Source organism: Anabrus simplex, chromosome 1, assembly GCF_040414725.1.
Source record: "Anabrus simplex isolate iqAnaSimp1 chromosome 1, ASM4041472v1, whole genome shotgun sequence".
In the NCBI taxonomy this organism is placed as follows: domain Eukaryota; kingdom Metazoa; phylum Arthropoda; class Insecta; order Orthoptera; family Tettigoniidae; genus Anabrus; species Anabrus simplex.
The window spans coordinates 1,548,778,188-1,548,802,474 of record NC_090265.1 but is presented as its reverse complement, the minus strand read 5'-3'; the positions used below and the strand labels follow the sequence as shown (position 1 = coordinate 1,548,802,474).

The window sequence follows — 24,287 nt, the reverse complement described above, 5'->3', positions numbered from 1 at the left end:
ATTTCAATTTAATTGTTAATGCGGTATGTCCTAAAAGTCTTGAGGGGGAAATTACGCGCTGATGGGCGTTATGTGAGTAAATACAGCACTTTGTAAAAGTGTCCTATGCCATCAACTCGGGCGGAATCTCAACATACATGTGAATACCAGAAGTCTCCCTTAATGGAGTTTGTCATCAGTCCTTCAACTGTTGGGATGTCATCATCATCTGGAGCAGTTTCCAACCACAGGCTAGGTCTACTTGGAACGTAAGCCTCTCCATTGTTTTCTGTCCATCCACCAGTTCTCTTCTCTTACTGTCGTCCAGTTTCCTCCTCTTGCCTCGATGCTCTTCTTCACACCTTTCAGCCATCTGTCCCTCAGTCTTCCTCTAGGTCTTCCTCCCTTCAACTCCATTTCGAACATCTTTCTTGATATCCTCTCTTCTTCCATTATCTTAACCCGTTTGGTGGGCGATACGGCGAGATCCGCGGCTACAAGTCTCTTGCTCGGCAGGTAATGTGGATATATCCGCCGATTCCATTTTTTTTTCCTTAGTTGCCTGCCTGGAGAGGTTTATTTCTTTTTCAGCAACGCATTCTGGATGAGTCTACCCTCTGATATGAATGTTTTCAACTATATTCTCCCAATACCAATGTGTCATCCACAAGTTGCATCATAAAGAACGCAGCGTATGTCCGAGCAAAACGACTTAAAGCCTAATAGACTTGCGCTGAAGCTCAAGCTCATCGCATAATTGTACCTTGGATGCAATAATATTTCTGTAAAAGGGATTTCTGGAGATTATGATACTGAACAGACCCTCCCTGATGACATTTTAGAACTGTGACCTGATTTATTATCCCCAGTCTTGAGTTCTTCCTTCACGACTGGATTGTGCGTTTACCACGAGTTCCACGACATTTATTATCGTACGCATCTGTAATACAGACACGATTAATGTCTTCCATCCAAGCTGCAGAGACCAGGGTTCTCTTCAATCCTTTTTCTTAAATATTTTCCGCTGAAATGTCTAAAACGAATTACCGGCCCCCACCATTAGAAGAAGATAATTTACGGCATGATAAACGAAATGCTATAATTTAGTGGGGAGAATAGTGATTATAGTGAAGTTCTGCCAAAGGGGAATTCGTAAGTGACAGGAACTTACCTGGAATAAGTACTGCAGGCTTGAATGTACAGGGTTCGGGCCCAGCTGATGCGAATGCTCAGCAGTTGCGAAAGAGACAACACGTGTTCTATTCCAGTTCAGGTAGCGATCGTAACAGTGGTGATGATAATACTGACTACAATCCAACCAGTGCTACTTCTTCATCAACTTATACTAAAAATGGACAAAGATATTCCCGTATTGATCCAAAATGCCATCATGATGTACAGGGAGAGTTTTAGGGAAAACAAAACCGAGTGAAATATTATAATTATTTTTTATGACGAGATGTGCCAGAACATAGCTGAACAGACAAATGATGCCCAGCAGGAAACCGCACATAAAACCCAGCTTAGTAAGATGAAATGAAGGAGTCGAGATCAAGACCGGGTCTGAAAAAATTAAGACGAAACAAAACTTCTTATGGCCATACTGTTGCCGAAGGGGATTGAACAGAAACCTAAATTAGGACACTATATTTCTAGCAATAAATTGTTCACTACACCTATTGTCTGTGAGCTGATGATACAGAAGAGATTTTTTCTCGCCGGGCTGAGTGGCCCAGGCGGTTGAGGTGCTGGCCGGCCTTCTGACCCCAACTTTGTAGGTTCAATTCCGAATCAGACAGGTGGTATTTGAAGGTACTCAAATAAGTTAGCCTCTTGTCAGTAGATTTACTGGCATGCAAAAGAATTCCTGCAGGACTAAATTTCGGCACCTCAGCATCTCTGAAAACCGTAAAAGTAGTTAGTGGGATGTAAAGCCAATAACATTATTATTATCATTAGATTTCCCTCCACTGCTCTTCCCAAAATGTGCAAGATAAATCCAGTATTTGACCATCTGTTGGCAAAATTTTCAGAACCTTATACCCCTGATGACAAAGTGTCAATTGATGAGAACCATCCATACATACGAAGAAAACAATTGCGGTTCAGAATGGAATCGTACAAATTATGCGAAGCTGAGACAGTTTATATAACATGATCTGTTTCTGTGTGTATCATAATGAACAGTTGTAAAAGAGATACTGCGAAGACTGTAAATACTGCAAATACAGTATTACCTGTAGTCCGTGTGTGTCTAATAGGATTTTTCAACAATTAAATACATTATATTCAAGTAAATATTTCTCTTAGGGCCCTTCAGTAGTTCATTTTAGTCCAAGATTGTTTTTAATCACTTAATTCAATATTTTCTTCAATCAGGGAAACTGCTCCCCATCTGGGAGTGAGCCGGTGTGTACCAAGCTCCCCACTTAATGGGTTAACGTGTCCATACTACTGCAAGACTGATTTTTCTATCTTTTCCTGTAGGGGTATCTCATTTACTATTTTCTGAACTCATTTCTTACTTCGTCCATTCTTGTTAAACCTCCTTGACACCTCTGAAACTTCATTTCCACTGCTTGTATTCTGCTTTTTATCCTTCTCCTTCATCACCCACGTTTCTGATCTATACTGTATGTCAAAATTGACACAAAATAAGTTTTGTAGATAATTCAGTTACATCTCTGTGGTACCTCCCTGTTGCATATCAGTCCTCCCACACTCTTAAAGTATCCATTTGCACACCTTCCACTTTCATTGATTTTTATCCTGTTTCGTCCATTTTCTTCAATTACACTTCCCAGGTATTCAAAGCGTTCAGCTCTTTTCAACTGCTCCCCTCCTAATACCATGCCATTATATGCTGAGTTCTTGTTTCGTGTCATTACCAGCACTTCACTCTTCTGTACTGAGAACTTCATTCCATAAGATGATACAACTTCCTCCCATACATTTAGCTGTTCCTGCACTTGACTCTCACTGTTTCCCTATATTAGTAGATCATCTGCAAACACTGTTTTCATTCTTCTCTCCCCAGTGGACTGTGCTACCTTCTGTATTATATAATCCATCACCACTATAAATAGTAGAGGTGAGGGGACATTTCCTTGCTTTACACCATTTCTTAATCCAGTTCTTTCGGTTCCAACTTTTTATCCTCTATTCTGTCCACATCACTCTGCCTACTCTTCCTTTTATTTCTCACCATTCCATACAATACTTTCTGATTGCCTTTGCTATCTTCCTCCATCATCTGTGTCCATTTCTCCATCCACTTCTTCCTCTCCTCTGTAACCACCCTTTTAGCTTCCATCCATTTGTTCATAGCTTTCTCTTGTCTCTGGTGTCCTTTGTTGGAACCACACCGGAAAGGTCTTGTTTTTCTTCCATACTGCTTCTTTCACTCTGTCATTCCACCATGGACTCTCCTTCCATTTCTTCCCTTCGCAGGTCCTTCCACATGTTGTTTCTACAGCTTTTACCAGTGTACTTTGGAATCTTTCCTGTTCCTCCTCTCCTGTCCTTGGTTTGTTTGTTGGTAATTTCTTCCTTATTAGTTCTTGAGACTCTTCCTCGGTTTCCTTCTCTTTCAGTTTCCATACTTTTATTTTCCTTTCCTGGGCTTTTTTTTTTTTTTTTTTCAGTGTATTGAAGTTGACAAGTTTTATGAAGCATTGAGTGGCATCATAGTCAAGGTCAACAGCAAGGATAGGATAGTGCTAATGGGGGATTTCAGTGCGAGAGTTGGAAATAGAACTGAAGGATATGAAAGGGTGATTGGTAAATGTGGGAAAGATATGGAAGCTAATGGGAATGGGAAACATTTACTGGACTTCTGTCCTAGTATAGGTTTAGCAGTTATGAATACATTCTTCAAGCATAAGGCTATACACATGGGACGCTAGGGGGTACCAGATCCATAATAGACCGTATCTTAACTGACTTCGAATTTGGAAGTCTGTTAGGAATGTATAGGTTTTTGGGGGATTTTTCAATGATGCAGACCACTATCTGATCTGTAGTGAACTAAGTATCTCTCTAGGCCTAGGATAGAAAAAGTGAAATCTGTCTGCAAACGAATAAGGGTAGAAAATCTCCAGGACGAAATTAGACAGAAGTACATGGATATGATTCGTGAGAAGTTTTGAACAGTTGACAGTAAGCAGGTTCAGGTTAATAGAAAAAGAATGGGTGGCATACGAGGATGCTGTAGTAGAAACAGTAAGGAATTGCCTAGGAACAACTGTGTGTAAAGATGGGAAAAATTTAACATCTTGGTGGAATGATGAAGTCGGAGCAGCTTGTAAATGTAAAAAGGAGGCGTATCAGAAATGGCTCCAAACAAGGGCCGAGGCTGACAGGGAATGGTACGTAGATGAAAGAAACAGAGCGAAACAAATCGTTGTTGAATCCAAAAATAAGCCGTGAGAAAATTTTGGTAATAACCTGGAAAGGCTATGTCAAGCAGCTGGGAAACCTTTCTGCAGAGTAAGGAAGGGAGGGAAAAGGAAATGAACAGTGGTTTGGGTAATTCAGGTGAACTCATAATGGTTCCCAGGGAATCACTGGAGAGGTGGAGGGAATATTTTGAGAAAATGTTCTCAACATAAAAGGAAATCGTCCTGGTGGTGTCGCGAATAACCAAGCTCATGGGGAGGAGGTAAATTATGTTTGTGAAATTATGCTCAAGGAAGTGGAAAGGATGGTAAATAAACTCCATTGTAATAAAGCAGCAGGAATAGATGAAATCAGATCTGAAATGGTGAGGCATACTGGAAGGGCAGGGATGAAATTGCTTCATAGAGTAGTAAAATTAGCATGGAGTGTTGGTAAGGTACCTTCAGATTGTACAAAAGCAGTAATTGCACCTATCTATAAGCAAGGGAAGAGGAAGGATTGCAACAACTATGGAGGTATCTCATTGATTAGTATACCAGGCAAAGTATTCACTGGCATCTTGGAAGGGAGGGTGCGATCAGCGGCTGAGAGGAATTTGGATGAAAACCAGTGTGGTTTCAGGGGCTGTCAGTATCAAATTTTCAGTATGCACCAGGTAATTCAAAATTGTTATGAGAGGAATAGACAGTTGTGTTTGTTTCTGTGATCACAGGGTACCGGGGGAAAAGATGTTTGCCATACTGGGGGACTATGGAATTAAGAGTAGATTATTAAAATCAATCAAAGGCATTTATGTTGACAATTGGGCTGCAGTGAGAATTGATGGTAGAATGAGTTATTGGTTCAGGGTACTTACAGGGGTTAGACAAGGCTGTAATCTTTCACCTTTGTTGTTCATAGTTTAGATGGATCATCTGCTGAAAGGTACCCACAGTGGCAGGGAGGGATTCAGTTAGGTGGAAATGTGCTAAGCAATCTGGCCTATGCTGACGACTTGGTCTTAATGGCAGATTATGCCGAAAGCCTGCAGTCTAATATCTTGGAACTAAAAATAGGTGCAATGAGTATGGTATGAAAATTAGCCTTTCGAAGACTAAATTGATGTCAGCAGGTGAGAAATTCAACAGAATTGAATGTCAGATTGTTAATACAAAGCTGGAACAGGTAGATAATTTTAAGTATTTAGGTTGTGTGTTCGCCCAGGATGGTAATATAGTAAGTGAGATTAAATCAAGGTGTAGTAAAGCTAATGCAGCAAGCTCGCAGTTGCGATCAACAGTATTTTCTGTAAGAAGGAAGTCAGCTCCCAGACGAAACTATCTTTACATTGGTCTGTTTTCAGACCTACTTTTCTTTATTGCTTTACGGGAGCGAAAACTGGGTCGACTCAAGATATCTTATAGGTTAGAAGTAGCAGACATGAAAGTAGCGAGAATGATTGCTGGTACATACAGGTGGGAACAATGACAGGAGGGTGGTCAGAATGAGGAAGCAAAGGCTAAATTAGGAATGAACTCGATGGATAAAGCTGTACACATTGACTTCGATGATGGGGTCATATGAGGCGAATGGAGGAGGATAGGTTATCTAGGAGAATAATGGACTCTGTTATGGAGGGTAAGAGAGGTAGAGGAAGACCAAGATGATGATGGCTAGACTCAGTTTCTAACTATTTAAAGATAAGAGGTATAGAACTAAATGGGGCCACGGTACTAGTTGCAAATAGAGGATTGTGGCGATGTTTGGTAAATTCACATAGGCTTGCACACTGAACGCTGAAAGGCATAACAGACTATAATGATTATGTATGTATGTAGGTATGTATGTATGTATGTATGTAATATTCCGGTGGTCACTTCTAAGGCCACTGATGGTATTACCTTCACATCTGTGATGTTCATCTCAGAGTAAAAAAGCATATAATCCACAACTGATTTCAGTGATCAATCGCTGCTGTACGATATTATCTTGTGGCTCTCCTTCGTAAACCATGAGTTTCCTACCATCAACCCATTCCTCTTGCAAAACTCCAGCAATTTCTCTCCTTCGTCATTCCTCTTTCCCCAACCTTCTGGTCCCAGCACATTCTCATAGTCCCTCCTATATTGCTAACTGTGAGGTGATCAGCAGAGGGTTGACTATCTGTCTTTTGCCACTACTGCTTCATATTCTTCTAAATGAAAACTACAGTCGAACTTTGATATCTCGAAAAGCCTTTGGATATAGAAAATACTTTGAGAAATCAAAAATTCAAGATTAAAAAAAATAACCAGACAAGGAGGGTTACCATTACAGTATTTTAAACATACAAATAGTCAACTGTTGCTGCTTCCTGTTATTGTTTCTAGTGATACGACCATATTAATACCGTGTAAGTTTCAATCGATTTTTTCTGTATTGTTTCTATTGTATTGAACTACTACAGAGTTATAGTGCTAGTACATTTTCATTTTACAGTATTTACAAATTCATATCTTCGAAAAGAAGTCCGTCAGTTTCTTTTTCCTCCTTTTTTGCAGCACCCAGTAATCCATGAAATTTTTTAACAGGTTAACAGCTTGAAAAGCACCCTCTTGAACTGAAGGTTGTCCCTCTATGTAACAACAAAAAGTAGCCAGAATATCTAGAGCCTGATCTCCAGTTAGCACTTCTTTCAATATTGACATTTCATTTTTTGTGATGACCACGTCCTCTTCCTTCAAACCATCTTGTTTTGCTGTCACTGCTTCCAAGATTTTCCTGCCTCAGTTGTTAAAACATTTTCACAAGAAAGAACGTTTTGATAATCAGACCATCTTTAGATGCAGATTCATCCAGATCTCCTTGTTCTTCAAGCTCAAATTCATTTAAAAAAAAAACCCTTGCAGAAGTAGTCCACAATTGCTTTTTTCTGTTACATCATCCCACAACTTCTGCAAAATCACAACAGCTTCCAGAAGATTGATATTATTGAATTGTCTTCCTGTCTCAGGATTCTCAATTACCATTCTGTAATGCTTTTTCAAGATTTGTGTAACACCTTGGTTCAGATGCTACAATTTGGACATCATGTTAGGTGGTAAAAAGCACATGGATAGCTTGCAAGTTTCCTGTGACCTAGGGTGAGAATGAAAATTATCAAAAACAGAAGTATTTTCAGTTTTCTAATAAATAATTATCAAATTTACTTAAACAGAATTCCTAAATTTCACTTGTCATTCATGCTTTTTTTCTGTTGTTGTTGTTGTTGTTTTGATAGTCCACAGGTAATGATTTTACTCCTGTAAAACACCTTGGTTTCACAGATTAACTGATTACCAAGAGCTTTAACTTTTCAGTACCAGTCATATTTGCCACAGCCATTACTGTCATTCTTTCTTTGCATCTTTTTCCACCGTGACTTTTTTTGCATTTAAATGCCAGGGTCTTTTCTGGCAAACAATTGAAAAATAGACCAGTTTCATTGGCATTGAAACATCACGAGGGTCATAATGTGCCAGAAGAACTGGTAGAACGTCTCATCGATAGTCTTCACTGTCAGCCTCGGATACACTAGCACTTTCACTCGACATCACTTTCTGCATGATTCTGTTGGGATACTTAAATGTATCTAGCCATTCTCTACTAGCCTGGAATGATTCAATGCCTAACTCCTCAGCAAATTTATATGATTTTTTCATGAAGTATGGAGCATTGAATTTGAACGTTCTTTTTCTCTCATAAACTTCACACACTTAACCCTCTTAGTGCCACGCCTATTTACAGTGGGTATGCTAAGAATGCCACCCGCTTTGCGACCAAATTGCAAGGCTGAACAAGATGAACCATAATTCTCCTAATTCTAAATCCAGATAATTGATTATTGTCCCAAATTGCTCAGAAAGTTTGTCTGTATTGATGAAAATGAAAATGAAAACCTACAACCTGTTTTCCAATCATTGACCAGGTCAGGGATGTAATGAATGAAGCATATATAGGCTGTTAGTACGATGGGGTCGCCACTCCCAAAGTGATATATTAATGACTGATAGATTCTATGAAATGAGAATGGAGAGTGTTGCTGGAATGAAAGATGACAGGGAAAACCGGAGTACCCGGAGAAAAAACTGTCCCGCCTCCGCTTTGTCCAGCACAAATCTCACATGGAGTAACCGGGATTTGAACCATGGTATCCAGCGGTGAGAGGCCGACACGCTGCCGTCTGAGCCACGGAGGCTCTGTCTGTATTGATATTGATAGCAAATAATACCAACTAAGGTCACATTTGGGGAAGAAAATGTTTTTTCCTGGGAAATTAGCATGGAGCCGATTATATTTTTCAAGTTCAAACTTACAAAAGTTACCTGAAATACGTAAGTACTCGCCTAAGAAAGATGTGTGAAGATGTCTTATGATGTGTACTTTCTTGTCGTCAGATGTAAAAGAAACCCGGGACATTCTTCCTGGTATTTACTGAAATTATTTGAACACTATCTACAGGAAAATCATGTACATATTTACACTTTTTCAGTCGCTAACCACTTTTAACACCTGTGGACCTCCAAGCATAATGGGTGGAGCCCCCGTTTGCACTTTACGCACTGTAAATGGGATCTCTTTACTGGTCCACCATCTTTCTTGCTATACATGGCATATCGTTTTAGGTTACGTCCCAGAAGTTTTTCTAGTAGTGCTTCTAGAGGACTTGGATATGTCAGATGTTGTGCTGGAGATAAGAGATTCTTTTCTGACATCCACTCATTTTCAAGTTCAAGAATAATGGAAGATGTAAATTTTAACCTTGTAAATTTTTTGGTAGAGGAGTTTCCCTTATAGATAATATATGCATTGAGCACCATTCTCGCGAAAATTAAAAAGACAATCTTCTTCAGAAACTTGAGAGTCCGGCGCTCATCTAGGCAAGTGTATAGCATCATATCCAAACCATCAACGTTCCCTATAAATTTGTTGTACTGGTGTATAATTGTTGCTTTCATTACCTCCTTAGGAGGTCTGTTCTTTCTTGGTTTGTTGGTAGTTTCGCTTTTGGCAATGGAATGCGTAGACAAGAGCAAAACTGGATGTTTTTTAGATTTTTTCTCCCTGTAGCCAGCTAGCAGGACCTCGTCCTTTGTAAAGTACCTAGCCTCACCAATAGCGTATTTACCTTTCAGTTCTGAAGGGATATCCTTCCTGTTTCGCTGGAAAGTACCTGTGAAGTATGTGCCCTTAGAAAACAAATGCTGGGCCAGACTAATCATAGTAAAGAAATTGTCCGTTACCACATGATAGCCCTTTATTAGGTAGTTGCTTATCGCCAATAATTTAGCCACAGTAAGAAATGCTAGTCCATGTTTCTGTATAGTTTTCCTATCTACATTGTTCTTTGCTCTGCAGTATCAGAAGAAACAGAAACAATAATGTGATAATTGAGTCTCACAGCATCCAGAATTTTATCCCCCATGTGTGATGTTTTTTGTTTCTAAGATACTGCAACAAAGAGGAATGACATTTTGTTCCAACAAGTGACGCCTATGCTAAGGTGTTGGCGGGGAGTGTAATGGTGCCTGAACATATTGTTGGTGTGATCCACAAGAAGACTGAAGTGAGCACATGGGTCATATTTCTCATGGCCTGGTGAAAACAATGAATCATTATTCACAATTTCAGTATTGGCTGGAATCTGTTCCTTGAGAACATCTTTGAAAACCGTGGGATGACTCAAGAATCAGTATTTCAGTACGATGATATTGTCGGTCTGCATGTAATTCCCATCTCTAACAATACAGCGATAAAACCTTTCATTTCCTTTAGAGTAACTGGCCACCACTGCTTTATGCGGGAATTCGGCTTCAATTGTTGTGCTGACCTCGAGAATTGAGTAGCATATCTATTATTTTCTGTCACCATTAGCTGCCACAGAACCTGAGTAAAGAAAAGATAAAAATACGAAATAGGTTTTGCGTTGCAAGGCGGGATGTGTTTTGGACCTGGATTTTCCAAGTAGACAGGTGCAGGGTGATAAACGAGTATCACTTCCTACAAAAACCTCCCAAAACGCAGATCTTTAGGGAGCATTACTGCTATCATCGTCATCATCATTATCCTCATTCTCAAGACCATCATTTTCTCCATTACTAAGTTCGGAATCCTCCAAGCTGTCAGATATATTCGCAGCAATTACTTGCGCGGTTCCCTCCATAACCTCACTACTGTCACTGTCAGAGTCATTATTCTCAAAATCACTCCCATTAAAGGGTGAAGTGTTCAAATACTCCTCTAACTCGTCATCGTTCATGAACACATCACCATCAGCGTCATGCCTTGCAGCCATTCTCACTAGCTACTCAGTGACACTTCATAAAACATACACCAAGTTCAAGCACCCATAAAACCCGAGCCAGCAAACGTAGTGACAATCTGCATGCAATAATGAAAATTCTGTTCCTTTATTATCCTACAACAACCAGTTTTTCCACCCATCAACGAAACTGTACTCAGTAATTAGTGCTTATTAAGGCACCAGCGAGTAGAGCACAATCGCGCTCGCGGCAATTTTAGCGGGAGTCTGGAGGAGCGCAGTCACGCTCTTCGGCACTCTTAAGAGTCAAACATAGCTTCCTTAAGCAGAGGGTAACTTGTGTTCTTAAAACGTTCCCTTTCTGATGAAAAACATGGCTCCTGCATAGGACTAGAAATCTTGTCTTTATTTTTCATAATCATTGACAGCGTATTAGCTGGAATGCCGAATTCTTCTGCAGTATCTTTCTTTCTTACACTCTTTTCCACTTCATGAATCAATTTTAATTTTTCACTTGGACTTAAACATTTCAGTTCATGTTTCTTCTCCATGGTGTTTGGATTACTGATTTACATAGTAGGTCAGGAACTACAGTACAGTGCCCTCTTGCCAGACTTTTCTGCCAAGATCATGCAGTACTGTTACTCGGTGCAGCATGTCATCATTAGCTGGAGTTTCCCCTCTTACTATCATTGTCTGAAGCACACATTGACTCCAACCCATCTCCGCAGGCTGCTCTGCAATGTAGCAGACCACACAATACTGACAGAAATAACTTCTCCAGGTACTGTACCGTACGCAAGGTGAACAGAAAGCTCATATTCCAATTCCCAAGTCTCAACTCCAGTGTTCAAGCCAACCGTATTGTAATTGTTATAGCGTCCGCCATGCCAACTTGCTACACGCTGGGGGCGTCACCGTATCGGTCCACCCGCTTACGCTTCAACCGCGCCAATCATGAACAAGACTTAAGTGCTAGGCTGGCCCTCTCTGGCTTTCGTCCGTGATAGCGCAGCAGTGGACTATGGAAATTACTCGACGATTAATCTGGAGTCTTCCATCTCCGAGGTTCCTGGACACATCTAGCATCCGGACTGTTCTGGAAGGGCCGGCGCAGGTATATAGGAGAGGAGTGACTTGCCTGGGATGGGTGTAGCAGTTCATCCGTGAGTTCAGTCAGCGGGTGACTGCCAGTACTGTGAAGTGTGTGGAGTGCCGTGATTGTCGGACTAGGGTGCTACAGTGCAGACTGACGGCGAAGGAGAGAACGTGTGACATGTGACGTGTGACTTTGTGACACAACTGTTTACCTAGTGTGTGAATGTAAAACTGTGTAGTGTGAGAACAAGTGAGAAACTAAGGGAGGGAGAGAGCACGCATACTGTGTACGTGTGTGTATGAGCACAAGTTATGTGTAGTCCTGTGTAGTTTTTGCGTAGTTAATAAATCTTAGTATAGAAGCTACCAGTCCAGTGGTAATTGATCCTACTACCCCACCAACTCGTTACAGTATTTTCACTGCAACTTCAAGATCAAGATAAATATTTGAAGGGTGAGGGGAAAAAAGCAGGAGAGTCAATATTTGTGCAACTTGAGAAAAAGCAACTTTTGTGCTTGACTTCCCTAGTTCTTTCCCCTAACAGCAAAACTTTTGAGTGCTAATTTCTCCTGACTCGCCTGCTTTTTTCCATTTCTGACCACTCAATATATGCCCATGATCACTCTGAAGCGGACTGTAACAATATCTCAATTTCGATGAAAAAGTGACTTACCTGGTTTTTTCCCCCGACCCTTCATTTTACATCTGGGAAATGAATTATTCCTTGGGTTATCAAAATGGTAGAGTAATAGAATTTTGAAGTATAAAAACATATAAAATAGGTCCAATACCGCAAAGAAATTAAAATTACATTGAGATACCGAAAATTTGACTTACGGAAGTTCGACTGTATAAAGTTCACTTCACTTTGTAGGGATGCATTTCTGGACAATATAATATCCATAACCAAATGCTTAAACATTGTAGGGATGCATTTCTGGACAATATAATATCCATAACCAAATGCTTAAACATCCTTTACATCCTCATCCATTTCAATAAAATATAGTGTATGTATGACCATCCATCTCGCTTCTCTATGGGGTCGGGTATGAAGTGAGATGTATCTTCATAGCGAGTTTTTATGACTGGATGTCTTTCCCAATAATATATAATGTAAAATATGGAATTTTGTATGCAGTGGTGCATAGATTGTAAATGAGTAGAAAATTATAGTTTCCTGAAAAATTCATTGCACTTGTTATTGTTCTATCCAGCCGATTCTCCAAAATATGGTTGTAAAATACATGAGCTGTTGCTACCGAGAGTGTAGTAACTTAGACAGTGGTGCCTGTTATCCAAGTTATGGCTTGTTGCTCTAGCACTATTCCCTTACATTGTTTTTTCAGTGTTCTAGTTACCATAGATGAAGACTGAAAATAACCCCTTTGTGGCAGTTGTTGCCTCAATCCCAGATCTGCCCTAATCCTCAACCTTGAAAGCAAAGGAGATTGCATGTGTTTTTTTTTTTTTTTCTTCACACAACCATTTCTAATTATGCGTTTTACCTTAATGTGTAAGATCAGAATGGGTCATTGTCATTTGAAAGTTTTATCTTAAAAATATATCTTTGGGCATTTTTGGATTTGTTTATCAGTTCTTAATTGTTCTGCTAATCCAGGGGGCTGATAAAGAAGGGGTACAATGTGTACTAGGATCATGTAAAAAAAAAAAAAATTGGCTAAAATCATGTGTGCGCCTGGAAACTGCCATTTATATTTTGTTTGAGCATTGATGAAATATTTCTTGAGTGTTGAACTATATTTCTTGCACAATATTATTGTAGAGTATTAGCTTTTTATTCATGCTTCATAGTATTAATGTGAAATGTGTCTTTTTTTTTTTTTTTTAAGAAGTACTGGGCAGTCTTGAGTTATCTACTAGTCTTAATTTTGACAAATTTCCATGTTGCCAAGTTTATCCATCTTCTCCTCAGCTCAGTAGTAATCTATAAACTATAGTACATACCTTTGAAGGTTGGAGACTCAAGTCAAAAAATAATTATTTGGAATAAGACAGTAAACTCTAGTGGAAGATTTTTTTCAAGGCTGTGATAGCATCACTATTCTTGTACGAGCCAATCTTAATGACTTTTATATTTGTTGTACAATATTATTTTAAGAGTATTAATGGTTCTTAGTAATAATGTGAAATTTGTTTCTTAAGAAGTGTCTGAGCAGTCTTGGGTTATCTACTAGTCTTCATTTTGACAAATTTTCTTATCATATTTATCCATCTTCTCCTCAGCTAAGTAGTAATCTATAAAACCTAGTACATACCTTCGAAAGTTGAAGACTTGTGTCATAAAAAAATATTTTTTTGGAATTACACAGCAAACTCTAGTGGAAGATTTTTAGCAGTTAATTTTCTCTCCTAAAATTAACTATTCTTTCTTTTTTCAAGGCTATGATGGCATCACTGTTCTTGTACGAGCCAACCTTAATGAAGGCTAAAAAATCTTCAATGAAGATATCCATGGAACTTTACAGACTTCGAGTGACAGCTTTAAATCATTCACAATGTATACATTAGTTCTCTGTGTTGGATATTAAATAGCCATTCATCTGAGTAAAACTGGAGAGGAGGATAGTATTGGGGTGTCCAGTTACCAGATAAGAACTGTGGAGACTTGACCAAAATATGATGGAATACTCAAACCTTGGATATTACTGAAAATAACTGTTGTGGCATTCTTTTAGTCCTATTTCCTTATCTGAATTTGCTAGTTTGGTATCCTTTTCCAGAGTTTATTCGTTAAATAATTTAGTTTTTTTTTTTTTTCATATGTGTGTGTGTACAACTCTGATTGATCTCTGATTGCAATCTGAATATTCTGAAGGGTAAATGTGAGAACTTTGGAGAGGAAAAATGAGAGAGAATAAGACATTTTATTTTTGTCTTGATTTGCCTTGGCAAAAATGAATTATGCTATTTTAGCTGCTGTTACTGCGTTGATACTCTTGTAACAATGAATAAACAGTTTACTGCTATAATTGAAAGTAATTTGTGGAAATAATGCAGGGATTCCACAAAGTCATTGTTGCCTTTTTGGAACATTTTCCTGTAAAGAAATGGTATTACAGTGGTATTTTATTTGACAAAATCTCCTGGAAATTATAAAGCACTAGAAATCAGCTGTCTTGAAATGTGAATTACATCTCTAAAATGCTATGTTGTTATGATTTTGTTAGACAGCCTGGAAATGTTGATATTTTTGTTGTAGTTTGTGTACATACTCATTGATAAGTTTTATATATAATCTTTAAGCACCCTGAGAATTGACTTCGTCGTATGAAGAATATGTTGAAATTCCCGTTCACTATCAATTATCAGTATTAGAAATTAAATATTCAGTTGCTGTCATACTTGTACAAGTCGCTGTGTTCTACTGCCCGAAGAATGCTTGTTGGTTATTATTTACTATATATCACTTTGCATTCTTTACTGTTTGTTAGTACTATTAAGAATGGCTTACTGAAGCAATAATTTTATATGGCTGTAGAAATGTTTGTTGAATTGTTTTACTACAAAAGATTCTGATCGCCCTAATATTTTATGTTGTGCCTTTCGTATGAAGAGTGTATTTTAATGTCACACGTAATTTCTTTGTACACATATATATAATATGGGAGAGGTTTTGTTTATATGACATTATTTCTTTTTACAGTGCCATCAAATTAATCTGTGCTGAATAAAAGTCATGTGCAATGTACATTTTAAAATGTTCTTAATATAATTAAGATCAGTCACTTTTTTAAATGAATGCCAAGTTTACAACATGATTAGTGTGTACTGCCTGTCTTTGTGGGTTGGGGTGGGGGAAGGAAATCATTTTTGTGAGATCTTGACAGTTTTTACTGTACTTGTATTCTAATTTTGATTCATTAATTTGTTGTGAGAATATTATCATCCTTAATTTTATTGTGGCACTATAAATGTGTGTTGTATTTATTTCAGAATTTATAATAGCTCTAAATATTCAAATGTTTCCAAAACTGAAGTGAAATATATGGTTGAGGAAGATGAAGCAGCTCTATCTTTCCCTTGGAAATGCCAGTAGTTGTTTTCCTTTTATAGATATCCCACCAAAGAAAAGTATGTCTAGAATGCTATTCATTATTTTTTATTGAAGCTGGTATATTAACCAATTTAAATTTGTGTATTCATTTGCATCTTATTAACACATTTTTTTAGTAATCATCTCAGGATGCTGAAAAACATTGTTACAAGTGATGCATCAGTACAAGTTCATTACAAGGTCTTTTGTATTAAATACATTGAGCTTTATGTTTCATACAAGAGTAGTGACCCATTTATTTCTAGTGGAGTGCTGGCATATGTCATTAATAGCACGCTCCATCTTTCCGATCTTTCAGTGCAGCCAGTATTTCCAGAACAACATTTGTATTATTTTAACAGTACTTATGATCATAATAAATGTGAATAAGGCAAAATTAGGTCTAATTTTGCTTTATGATGAAATCTACATGATTTAGACTATATCACCAAACAATTGATATGACAAATACCTTAGATACACGTTAAACATTCAACATACTATTGACCTACCTGCTGTTTCTTTTAAAGTTGCCAGTAAGTAATTTATCTTTTAGCAGGTTAATGCACAATCTTCTGCTTGTATTTTTTTATACCGGTACTTGTGATGGAGTAGAGGAATATGATTTTATTTGCTTTGTCAATTTAGAACAGTGCTTAGTGTATATTTAAGTTAACTAACACATGGAGCTGCTTCTTTCACATTGATTCAATTTCTATCAACATTATTATTATTATTATTATTATTATTATTATTATTATTATTATTATTATTATTATTATTATTATTATTATTATTATTATTATTATTATTATTATTATTATTATTATTATTATTATTATTGAAAATGTTACTTCCCATCCATAGAACCCTGCACAGATGCGTATATCCGCAAGTTAGTGTCTTGGCGGATACAAACCGTATGGCAGTGTGGATAATTTTGCTGATAATTTCTAAATAATGACGTTTATTTATTTTCACTCAGGTGTACTCTTATTTTTGCTTGTGGTTAGGCAACCCTTGACACTGGCATGGGAGAATAGTGATATATATAAAGAGCCTCGAGACTATAAAGCCGAAAATCTAACCTAAGCCTAGCTGGCTCCTGTGTTCAGTTAATGGAAGTAAGGAACAAAGGTCAATACGTCGGTAGTTTTCGCAAGAGGAAGTCCCTCATGAGCCTGTGACTGTAGTGGCTCTGGTGCCAGGTATCAGTTCTATTATATTATGTTAACAGATCTATCCATTTCAAAATCTTGGGTGTAATATACTGTAGTTAAATATTTACAATATCCGCAGATAATCATTTTGCTGATGTGGATAATCATTCGCGGATGCGGATGAAGGAAGTGCAGAAGCAGAGTGGATGCGGACATATTTAGTACGCCTATATGGGTAAAAACATCATGTTAACTTGATTTACTTCTTGTTGTTCCAAAAAAAGAAAATAAATCTGTTGTGGTTCATTATTTATGTACATATTATATTATTCTCTCTTGCTCTGTCTTTCTCGTGTGCACACACACACACACACACACACACACACACACTCTCTGTCTCTCTCTCTCTCAAGGGAGAGAGATAAAAGTGCTTTTTAGTTTATCTTCTTTATTCATTTTCCCTTTACTTGTTGTTTCTGGTATACTGTTCTCAAATGATAAATTTTTACTTCTTGAATCCCTATTCTTCATATGATCAGTTAACTCGCAAAATGTACTTTCCTTTTTTGGCAACATCACTCATATACTGAACTCGGAATTCAAAACAGTACAAAGGAGACAAGGACTTTGTAGACTGCTGTTAGGAATATCATTTGCGTTGGAGAGAATACTGGGAAAAGTAAGGGGGTTGTAAATAGCATGGGCTGTTGTTTATTTCTGGTTACTTGTGTGATACCTTAGGAATGTAGTTATACAGCCCGAAACCATAAGAAGTAATACATTATCGCCGTTAGCAGTCTTAATTTCCCAAATCTCAGCATATAAGAATTTCACTAATATCCTCCCTGGAAAGGCAAAGTATCGTAAACGACAAAATATGAATTTTACAGGAGTTGATAAAAACAATTAGCGAGTCAAATACTTGCAGTTTAGGCAGTTTCTGTTTTTATTCTACTCCAGAAATGAATTTTTCACCTTATTGTCATATTAGGTTACGTATTTATTCAATCATAGCGAAAGGTACTTATTTTAAAGTTATGAATGTCGCTTACGATTGTTTGCCGGTCGTTGTCGAGTGCATTGTTTAACAAAGTGGTCCTCTTACAATAGTTTTTGTAGTGCTTACGATATTTTGGAGGGTAGGTCACTGTGTTTGGACTCGTAAGTAAGGTTTAGATACTCGTTGAGGAACATTGCTGGTATCATTTTTTTAGTGCAAAGTCTAGCCAGATCTTGATACTTGTTTTCCGACACTGGAATAATTTGATTGTAAATCATCTCTCTCATTTGGTTTGGTTATGTTGTTGATGTGGCATTTTGTCCTCTCCAGCTAATCTCCTTGTTGGATATCATCCATCAGTCATCAGAAGTACACTCAGTTTCCACAGCAACTCACTCACAGATTTATTCGCAAGATAACTGCTGGCATGTTATGGTGTGTGGCCTCCAGAGAGGCCTGGTGCAGGTCTTTCGAGTTGACGCCACATGGATGACCTTGATTAAAACCCTTCTATTATTTCTAATCTTCTTTCAGTTGAAGCCTAACTCTTTTACAATACTTCTTAAACTGATACACCCTCCTTGGAAAGCAATCCTCTCTCCTAACGCAGGTTGTAATGTAGATATTGATGGAGAGTGTGTGTGTGTGTCTCGTTTTCTCTCTCTCTTTCTCTCTCATCACCGCAACACATTGAAGGATTTTGGGAACGGATAGATGGGAAGGGCTAGGATCAGGGGGGTAGTGGTTGTAGCCCTAATTAAGGTACAGCCCCAGCATTTGCCCAGTATAAAAATGGGAAATCACAGAAAACCAGTGGTGGGATTCGAACCCACTACCTCTCGAATGCAAGCTCACAGCTGCGTGACTATTACCGCATGGCCAACTTGCTCGGTTAAAATTCTCTTGACCATCCTCTACAACACTTTCGTTGCATCTGCTATTTTTGTTGTACTTTCAACAACTCCTTTCTGTGCTGTTCTTGCATTTTATTCCTTCTGTCCTCAGCTTCCTTATTCATGAAACTATGAACACTGAACAATCTCTCGCATTTGTCCTCTTGTTGCCGCAAACTTCAGTTTAGAATTTTCGGTGGGATCATTCACTTCGTGCATGAATGGTAGGAATATGTACTGAAAGTTAACCAATTTGTTTAGCTACTGACCGTACTTGCTCAGTCAAGACTGTTACAAGAAGCAGCCCCTTCTCTTCCCTTCCCGCCAGCAGGCTTTGCCTTATGTTTCAAGTGTCAAATTGATTTGAGGCAGTTACAAAACGTGTACTACAGCAATGACAGACAACAGTCACGAACAAAGAAACTGCCGCATCTCATGTTCCTTCCAGAATTAAAACGTGTCGCTTACGATAATCTATGTAAATTACAATATTCCATATCGGGTGCTTAAGATGTAATGACTGGTGCTTACGATAACCTGGTGTTCTGTATATTAATGATGGTGGTTACGATCATTTCATCATTTCTTTTTTTTAAAGTTGTTTCTACCCTTTAAATTCATTTGACGCTTACGATACTTTGCCAGCATGTGCAGTGGAGTCCAGTTGATGTATATACATCGTAACCTCAATTTTGACAAAAATGTCGCTGACAATACCTTGCCTTTCCAGGAATCATGTGATTTCTTTCATTGGGAAGAGCAAGTAACAACTCTCATTATTGTTCCGTATTGAAGATGACGTTAGGCATAGATATCAAGGATAATTAAATAAAAAACCACCTATTCAATACTTTCCACGTTTAATGTGGTTATTATCTACATGATTTTATGTAGACTCATTTGGTCAGGTACATGTTTCACCCATTATTTTGGGCATCTTCAGCCTGTAAACAACCTTTAGGTCAAGGTTTGGGACCTTTTTAACTAATATAAACATACTAATATATACACTATATACAACATATACATTATATACAATATATACAAACATAAGTCAATACAGTAAAGTTTTTTGGTCCTAATCTATTTAATATGGAAAATGTCCAAAACTAAAATGGATCTTCTTTTCGGTGAAGAGGATTGCAAATCGGGGTTTATGTGACCCCTCTATCATATTAAGTACTTGACGTATCGTGTCTGGTGACAGGATGTGTCGTCAACAATAAGAGGAGATTTGAACTGATTGTAGGTTGGTCAAGATTGAAAATATAAATTTAAAATTGAATGTGTTTTAACTTGGCAGTTCTGGTTAACTTAAAATGTTCAAAACTAAAAATAAAATGAAACGGATCTTCTTTTTTCTTCTTGAGAAGGGGTGATATTAAAACTGGAGCTTGTTTGACCCACGATTTTCATTTTCATGTTCTTGACGTAACTAATATTTAAATGTGTTGTCGTGTACAAGTGGAGATTCAAAAGTCGATTGTTGTAGGTAGACTGGTCAAAAACGTTGTGAATGAAACTGTTAGCGTCTTGACTTTGGGTCTCATGTAACGTCAAGGAATTGACAAGAGTACAATATTTAGCTGTTTCATAGTTTTAGGCTGCTGCTTAATTGGGAAGAGACATCCTAGACACTTGATACAGTCTTGTGTGAAAATTGTTCCCGTTGATGTGTTGCTTGGTCTTTGGGAGGGATCTTAAGAATATCTGTAATGAAGTAGAAAATAATTTCGAATTAAAATTTTTTTTTTTTTTTTTTGAGCACGCGTTGTGATAAAATGTATTAAATTAACACCTCTTAACTGTAAAGTGACTTACTTGTTCAGTTAATACTAGATGGATCTGTCTGTTCCGGCTGCGCCTGTCTTGTCACCATTTCTACTCCTGGTGTTGTAATGGTGCGGTAATGGAGGGGCGGGGCATGGAGGGAGAGTGGGGGTAGGCTGGTCTATGGGCGTGTGTGCTGTTGCTGGAGGGGAGTTTCTAGAAGCAATATGGGCGGGTTTAACTTTTGGCATGATGGATGAAGCATTTGAGTGTGGAGATTTAAATAATTGAGGGATTTTGTTTTGATCTGAATTCACGATATTAATTAATCTAGGTGTTAATTCGTACAAAGGATTTTTAATTTCATTGACGTCGTTGAGATTTTTATTTTTATTGTAGGTTTGGTCTAAAAAGATGTGTAGGTTTTCCAGTTCATTCATTAATTTCCCTTTACCTATGCTTCTAATGATGGTAAGATCTTTCTCTATGGATGTAAAGTGATGGCCCGTTTCTCTCATATGTTGGCTCATCGCTGAGTACTTATTGTGTTTTTGAGCGTTATAATGTTCCAGATATCTCGTGTTAAAGCTGCGGCCAGTCTGTCCGATATAAGAAAAACCACATTGTGTACATGTTAGTTTATATATGCCGGACCTTGAATAATGGTTGCTATTGTGATTGACCTTGTTGTGGTTAAAAAACATGTTTCGATTAGTGTTAACTGTCCTGAAGGCTATATTGATATTGTGCTTCTTTAAAGTATTTGCGATCTGATGGACGGCTGGGTTGTTATATGTAAATGTGGCGAAACTGGTTTTTTTAGGTTTTTCTGGGATGAGGTTAGTGGACAATTTAATTTTGATTTTATTAATCAAACGGTTGACCATATCTATTTTAAACCCGTTCAGTTGAGCAAGATTCCTTATGTACTTCAGTTCAATTTTTAAATTGTTGGGAGAAAGAGGAATTTTTAAGGCTCTATAAATTAAATTATAGAAAGAGGCTTGTTTTTGGGACTTGGGGTGTATGGATGAATTCATAATAGTTAAGGGAGAGTGTGTAGGTTTTCTGTATATTCGAAAATCGAAGGTATTATGTCCGCGTGTAATAGTTAAGTCCAAAAAGTTTAATGAGTTCCTAACCTCATCCTCTTTAGTAAACTTAACATTGGGGTCAATTTTGTTTAGGGACTCCAAGATCTCGTCACTATTAGTGACATTTTTGTCAAAAATTATGAAGGTATCGTCTACAAATCTCAGCCATAAACATACGCCTTTTATTTGTGTTATAATTTTTGTGTGTTCTATTGTGTCCATATAAATGTCTGCTAAGATGCCAGAAAGAGGGTCGCCCATCGCTAAGCTTCACAGTCGCTAGGTGGAGGTCTTCATATTATCCTGGAAAACTCAGTGAGGACACAATGTGACCAATAGTTTGGAGTTGGTCGCCACAGTCATAGCTTCCACTTGAATCAGCTGTTTGCAAGGTCACCATTGGAACTGAAATGAATCCAAATAAATATCTCAAAATCAAACAAGAAAATGGAGATTTAGGCCTGCCAGCTCCCCTTTCCACCAAGTGAGTTGGCCTTGCGGTTAGGGTCGTGCAGCTGTGAGCTTGTATACGGAAGATGATGGATTCAAATCTCACCGTCAGCAGCCCTGAAGATGGTTTTCCGTGGTTTCTCATTTTCACACCAGGCAGATGCTGGGGCTGTACCTTAATTAAGGCCACAGCAGCTACCTTTCCTATCTTTGCGTCGCTGAAAGCCTTTGATGTGATAGTGCAACGTTAAACTGCTAGCAAACAAAAAAACTCCCTTTTGCTGATACCCAACATTTTAGCTAAGTATTTACAGATTACTTAGCCATATAATAGACACAGATGCTACTTACTCCAACGTACCTCATATACAATAGGTATTAGTCTTATAAGGAATATGAAATTATTTGCGAAGACTTAATAAAACCTGCCCAAGACAGAAATCAATGTAGGGAAATTAGATCAGCACAGGAACTTTATGTCCCATAGATGACTGCAGAATGAGCATAATGAAGAAATCCCAGAATGATTCAAGTACTTTATACAATTTATTATAAAAAATAATATTGAATGTTTTAACTGTGGATGGATATGAAGTTCTAATTTCTGTAAGAATGGTAGATTAAATAACCATTAACCCTCCAAGTGCTGATGGTTTCACTCTTAAGTGCTGAGCATTCTTAAGGCAGTGTGCAGATACATTTTTAAAAAATTATAATAAATACAAATACGTAACTGCATATGGTGTATTATATATCAATTTGTTCAGGAAGAATTGGAGAATAAGATAATAGTAGGATGTTTTACAAGTATCCAGTAAAAGTATAATCGACGATTATTCATACTTTTTTAAAAAAGATTTTAAAATATTCTAATATTTGAGGTTGGTAACAAGCATTACATTATCTGAAATTAAATTCCAAGATATAAAAAATGTGCCCAATTTCATTACATGCACAATGATATATAATAATAGAAACTTCAATGAATAATAAAAAAAGTCACAGGTAAAAAGACTCGGAGAGAGTCTATTGCGGTGGGCCATTAGGTCTAGATGTGCCTGGTAGGGTTCGCACGTTTGGATTGTCTACGTCACTACTTGATGCATCACTATAGTTATGGGTATCTAAATTAGGGTCATATTCTTCCCCCCTTCCAGAAGAAAAGTCGTCTAATGATAAATCGTCAGGAAAATCTTCTACATTACCAATGTCGTCTTCACTTTCATCACTCCCAAGCTCCTCCAATGCTTCTCTAATTGCACTAGAACCACTTAGTTCACTCATGTTTATATTATAATAATCATTAAATAAAATTAACCAATTAAAATAGAGTAAATCAGCCACACAATAATCACAAATTAATCTTCAAACGCACGAAGCAACAGCGCAGTTTGAGCAGACGTAAACAAAGACCAATTCGCAGCTGACAAGATCTCTGCTTACTGCTTTATTTCCCCAACCAAAGACCAACTTGCACTTCCTAACAGATCATCATCATCATCATATTCTAAAGGCTAAGCCTTGTCACTGCAGCCACAGTTGTCTATTTTGAGCCAGTCTTTTCAACTCAGAAGCAGGTTCTTGAAGTAAGACACTCCGGGTCGTCCTCTTCCTCGGTTTTTCCAGCAATTTTTTCTTCAATGATATTACAAAGGAACTCCTCATGCCGCAGAATGTGACCAATAAATTTTATTTTCCGCTTTTCAATTTCAGTTATCAGATTCCGTTCTTCTCTTATCTCTCTAAGGACTTCAGTATTGCTCTTCATTTCAGTCGAACTTATCCTCTGCTTTCTTCTCCAGATCCACATTTCAACTGCTTCAAGTTTTTTCTTTTCTTGCATTCCTAATGTCCAGCTTTCGCAACCATACAGAAGCACGCTCCATACAAGGGTTTTTGCAAAGGCCTTCCGAGTTTGAATATCTATATGTTTGTTGGCCAGCAGATGCTTTTTATCTTGGAATGCTCTCTTTGCCATGGCTACCGGATAGAGAATTTAATTTTGCAGCGAGAATATTCCTAAAATTGATTGTCATACCTATTTTAGGAGTTGTTAAATCGATTTTACGAATCGTCTCACTGCGAGACGAGACGATAGCACTTCAGCCGGGATCCGAATCGTCTCGTA

At 37.8% G+C, this 24,287-nt stretch overlaps 1 protein-coding gene across 5 annotated transcripts in view; it reads left to right on the top strand.

The window, feature by feature from the left end:
- The window catches only part of Gapvd1 (GTPase activating protein and VPS9 domains 1), a 674,762-nt gene extending 658,221 nt beyond the window's left edge, over positions 1 to 16,541 (top strand). For all 5 annotated transcript variants that reach the window (XM_067138086.2, XM_067138089.2, XM_067138085.2 and 2 more), the window contains one exon: positions 14,139 to 16,541. The gene's annotated coding sequence lies outside the window, so the exon portion shown is untranslated. The remainder of the gene's footprint in view (positions 1 to 14,138) is intronic.
- Positions 16,542 to 24,287: the final 7,746 nt, after the last annotated feature.